Source organism: Gekko japonicus, unplaced genomic scaffold, assembly GCF_001447785.1.
Source record: "Gekko japonicus isolate JY-2015 unplaced genomic scaffold, Gekko_japonicus_V1.1 scaffold501, whole genome shotgun sequence".
In the NCBI taxonomy this organism is placed as follows: domain Eukaryota; kingdom Metazoa; phylum Chordata; class Lepidosauria; order Squamata; family Gekkonidae; genus Gekko; species Gekko japonicus.
Genome location: NW_015175985.1, coordinates 1,340,270 through 1,345,955, shown reverse-complemented (window position 1 = coordinate 1,345,955; position 5,686 = coordinate 1,340,270). Strand labels below are relative to the sequence as shown.

At 44.1% G+C, this 5,686-nt stretch overlaps 1 protein-coding gene across 2 annotated transcripts in view; it reads left to right on the top strand.

Annotated features, from left to right (window-relative positions):
• MAP2K4 (mitogen-activated protein kinase kinase 4) overlaps positions 1-5,686 on the top strand; it is a 146,173-nt gene that overhangs the window by 80,657 nt on the left and 59,830 nt on the right. The gene's annotated exons all lie outside the window — the stretch shown is intronic.

Here is a 5,686-nt window from a genome sequence, read left to right as displayed (position 1 = left end):
TCCTTCTCTTTCAGTGCTCTGTGTCCTTTCATTGCATCCGCAGCCTGACAGCACTCTCATCTGTGTTGTACTACAACCTTGCATGCTAGCAGTGCCATGTGTCCATGTTCCCTAGGCAATTTTGAGCAATACTCATTCTCTCCATGTGCCATCCTGCAGCCTTGCAGGATAGCAACATAGCACCACAAACCAGGCATGCATACTTGCATAGACCACTGTGCAACACTTGCCTCTCTTCCTGTTATGAGCCATAGCTTTGCAGCAAAGTGTCAAAAGCTCCTCTGTGCAGCTGAGATAAAATGGTACAGAAGAAGAACAGTAAAGTTTCAAACAGCCAAATATAGTAGAGGATTGTTCTATTGTAGCTGCTGCTCATACTCTGCTTTATTACTTCAACCTAACTCTAATTTTTGTAGCCTGTTCCTGGTTTATCATTAGATCTGCATTAAAATGTTCAAAGAATGGAATCTATTTTTAAAAAATATTATTTTTGAATATAAATTTGTATCCTTCTTACAATACTAGTAAGCTGGTGGGTATTACTAATTATATATACAAACTGTTGTCACATGAACTCCTTAATAAAAATGATTGAATTCCCTTTTAAGCTCAAAATCAGTTTCTTTGTAATAAAGATGTCAGGCAGTTAACCCTCCCTAAGCTTTTCTGCTTCTGTTTGGGGGATTTACAATATTATCATCATTATTTGAGACTACATCTCTTTTACCTCTTGTATCAGTACTGACTCCTGGACAAACAGTTGCATTACACAGAAAGTGAGAATACAAAGCAGAATAGCACTGCAGTCCTAAAGTCACTTTCTTGGGAGTAAGCCTCCTTGAATAAACCTGAGTAAAATTCTGAGTAACTCTGTTTAGGGCTACTGTCTTAGAAATAATCAAGCAGGATTGAGGTGTTCATGATGTTATCGGAAATATCAGTATTTCCCAATATTCCCAAACCCCAGTATTGGTATGATATTGGGATTTGGGTAAATAATTGGGAAACCCACATTTATTCGGCATTTAAAAATGTCTTCTCTCTTCATTCATAGAGGCATGCTGCCTCCGCTGCACAACTCAGGGAGTGAAGGGAAGTTATTTAAAAATGCCTTCCCTTCAGCAGAGTCACGCTGCCACAGAAGTACACCTCCATGAGTGAAGGAAAGTTAAATTCCTTCTCCCTTCACTTGTAGAGGCATACCATGGCGGCGGTGCAACTCCATGAGTAAAGGGAACGTTTTTTTCAAGCTGGCTCGAATAAAAGTTGAATAATATCAATTTTTATTCGGGCCAGGTCTCTCGGTAGCCAAATCAGATTGTCTAATCTGCATTCGGCTGAATAAATACCAGAAAAATACCGATAAGGTATCTTTTAGATATTAATTTGGTTCGGTTTATATCGAACACATATCCCTATTAGGAAAGAAACATCAGCCTCTTTCCATAGTTAGATCCACATGTGAATAAGGATCCAAAGGAAGATGAGTTGCAATAGCTATCCCAGACCTTTTTAACTGTTGTTGTGGTAGCTGAAGGTTGTGATTGCTGAAGGTTGTGGTCATATGTGTCTGGGACTATTTCTGCAGCCTTAGTGGAGGCTAATTTTCAAAATCCGTGGCATTTCTCTTGTTAAACCTTTGTCTACTCAGTACTAAGGCTTTTTAAAAAAATCATTTTTTATGGATTTCATTAATCATTCCATTGTCTTTTTTGAAGTGTACTGCTATGGCCACAGCATGTACACAGTCTTTATAGGAACAGGTAAGGAATTAGAACTTGTTTCTGTGAATGCCTATGTAGTTGGAGAATTACTGAAATCAGAGTTGTTTCCCACAAACCCTGCTTTAGAAAAACCTGGATTACTTACCAAGCCAAGTACTATGGTATTCTCTTCCTGTACTAGGCAATAGCTTTGCATTGCCTTTGTAGCTTTGCATTGCTCTGAAACCTATGGCATCTTTTAGCTGCACTGTGCATAAGATGCAAATAATAATTTAGAAAGTGTCCTATGTAACCCCCCTGTTCGTTTAGTGACCATATTTACAGGAGGTACTGCTTGATGATGGAAGTTATATCTCTTGCTGCTATTTTGACATAATAGTATCCCTTACTCTCAAACCAGCCGTACTAATCTATGTGGGCTAGAAATGATGAGAACTGAGATCTTGCCCTGCCATATGTGTTTTACAACACTAACCACCTGTTGATAAATTTGTGTGGTCTTTGAGTGTGTTTAACAAATATTTGTTTTATGCCAGGTGTGGCTTGTCAAATTTTGGCAACAGGAGATCTGGTATGATAATGGTTGGGCTTTTATTGGATATTTTAGACTTACCCCATACTTTGTGAGTTACGTTTTGAGACCTGTTTGATAACTGACAGGGTTTTTAGGCTTTTTCAGTAACTAGCAGCTTTCTGCCTCTTAGTAGATTCCCTATTTACTTGCATTTATCTTATCAGAAAACATTTGAATTGTCTAAATACTTCTTTTATCTAACAGTTCCAAAGTTAATCACTTTTTCCTGTTACTTACATGCAGTGCATTACCTTCTGCTGAGATGAAGGGCTGTGAAATGCTTCTGTACTTACTGTAAAGATCAAGTTGACTCAATTGCCCATATCCTTTTTAGTTGCGCCTGTTATATTTCATTTCATAGGCAATATATTACTCCCTGGACTGTCTACAGAACATTTCAGAACAACAGAAACTAAAGGTCTTACTGTAATGCAAGATAAAGTAGATCTTTATATCATAATTTACCCAGATCTGATACATATGAAACTGTCTCATAGTGAATCAGACCCTTGGTCTATCAGAATCAGTATCGTTTAATCAGATTGGCAGCAGCACTCCAGGATCTCAGGCAAAGATCTTTCACAACAGCTATTGCCTCATCCTTTAAATTGAAGATGCTGAGGATTGAACGTGGAACCTTCTGCATGCCAAGCAGATGCTCTGCCACTGAGCCACAGACCCTCCCCGATGGTAGATTTGAGTGTATAGTGAGTGCATTATCCATTATGACCAAGGTTTCTTGCTAAATGCAGGCAGTTAGAGGAAGATAGCACTGTACATCTTCGTGGTCTCTGTGCATCACACTTCTGGGATATAGTGTGCCTGTGCCGACCCCGATCGGTATAATGGAAAGCAAAAAGGGATTTTTGCGCCCGCTCCCCGTTCATGTGCCGGGCTTCACTACGCATGACTAGTGAGAGGGCACAAGGATCCCGCAAGTTATCTTCTGACCGCCGCGCTGGTAGGACCTCTACGCCTCGGTCGGTAAAGTTTGTTGGCTTTAGGCCTTCTTTTTCTTCTTACCTCGATTGGTTAGTTAAGGAAAGTTATTTAGTTAGTTAGTTTTTCAGTTTGGACTATCTCCGCCTCCGCGGAGACCTCTCCCTCCAGCCTATGGTTGCGAGGTGGGGTTTCTTCAAATGGTGCTGGACTTGTGGCAGCAAAATTGCCCCCTGCAATGGACACTCTCTTTGTCTCCTGTGCCTCAGGGAATCGCACCGTGTTGACTCTTGCTCCCACTGTTCCAAGTTCTCCAAACAAACCAGGAAGAATCGAGCAGCGCGACTCCGTGTGGCGCTAATGGAAGCGGCACTGTCTCTGGTGGCGTATTCCTCACAAGACACGTCCGGGCACGCTTTGATGTTGACTCCTGCATTGGAATCAGTGGCTGCTCTGTCTTTGACATCGGCCCCAACCGACGCCAAAAAATCAGTGCCCAAGTGCCCGATTCAGGCGCAACAGTCCAAAGCCCATAACCCTTCCAAGATCCGGAAGACAGGCAAGGACATTCGACTCAGCGAGCATAAGAAGCACAAGAAAGGCTCTCTCGATAAAGCATCAAGTCCTCACCGAACTGAGACTGACAGTCTAGAGCTACTTTGCTTGCCTCATTGAGTCGAGGGCAATCACAAGGTGCACTTCAGTCACCTTCATTTCGCCCCAACCAATCCATTGACTCCGATCCAGAGCTGGATTTGACTCAGATACCGCGATCTCCCAGTATCGAGAGCCTTCATCGGGAATGAGGGACCCATCCTTTCGTTCCCTCACCACCCTTCGGACCCGACGATCAAGATCGATCTCCGACGTCATTCCAGCCCCCATCATGCGATCAACGCCAATGGCAATATCTGTACGGGGCTTATCCCTTCCCGGGATTGATGCCATTGCTTCCCACAGACACTCCTGTCAAGTGGGATCACCAGTCCGCATCCTCACGGATTTCCCGGTACCGAGACCCTTCCTCGGCATCATAATTTGTTAAACCACTGCAATCGAGACCGATCGCTAAAGGTTCCAGCCTCCAGTCTTCGGCACCGAAACAATTCCTGGAACCAACGGAGTTACTGCCTTCGACGCTGATCCTCCAGATGTCGTTTTCTGAGCTATCGGACCGCTCCAGCTCTTCTGATTCCCAATTGGGCGAGGAGAGTCCATACCCACCATTGCAACCATCCCCACTACAACAGGTCGAGGACAATCTACCCATTTCCCCATCAGAAGATGTCAAATCTTATGGTGACTTTGCCAAACGTATGGCTGATAAATTGGCTTTGTCCACCATCCAGCTGCCACCGATTGCCACGGACTCCATCTTCGACATCGTCCAGGTGGACACCTCAGCATTGTTCACCCTCCCCATGACCTCAGTCCTCCTAAAAACAGCCAAGGATCCTTGGTCTCATCCTTCTTTCGTCCCGATTTCCAATAAAAGACTGGATCACATGTACAAGATCCAGAAGTCGGGAACTGAATTCCTTTTCACCCATCCGAAGCTGATTTCGTTAGTCGTGACCTCTTCTGCTAAAGGCAAGAGCAGCCATTTTACCCCTTCAGACAAAGAAGGAAGGAAACTGGACGCTTTCAGAAGAAACTTTTACACCACTGGAGCTATGGGGATTAAGGCTGCTAATTATGCTGCCTGCATGGGGTGCTATCAGTTTGCCCTATGGGAGCAAATGTCAGAACTTCTCTCTACTCTCCCGAGTAACAGCAGTCATCAGGCTAAATGGATCCAGAAGGGAAGGTGTGCTTCTGGCTAAGCACCAACTTAATGTCTCCAAACACTTGCTGGACTCTGCAGCTAAGACCCTCACATAATCGGGTTTTTTACGTCGGCATGCATTGTTGAAGATCTTCCCTTTGAAGGTGATGGCCTCTTCAGCTCTACCAGACACTGTGCTTCAAGAGCTGGATAAGAGCATCAAGACATCCCATAGTCTGGGTGTCTCACCTACCACCAAACCTAGCAAAGGCAAACTTTGGACCAAACAGTGGTCCCATAGACGCTCGCCAAAATCTCCTTCTGAGTCTTACTGGCAAAGATCATCAGGCAGTTCATCTCGCCCTTATATGGGAAAGCCTAAGTTCTCGTCTGCCTCCCAATCTAGATCTAAAGTTCCCAAGATTCCTAAACAGAGTCTTTGACTCCAACTCCATTCCGTCGTTCCCTACTCGTTTAGCCCCCTACCTTTCGGCCTGGAGGCTCATCACGTCGGACCGCTGGGTCCTTTCCATAATCAAGTCGGGATACCTTATAGAGTTCTCCCACATCCCTACAACTGCTCACGTCATCGTCACACCTTCTGTCGTCCTCTTACAGGAGGTTCAATCCCTTCTCCAAAAAGATGCTATAGAGCCTGTGCCATTAGCCCAACATCACATGGAC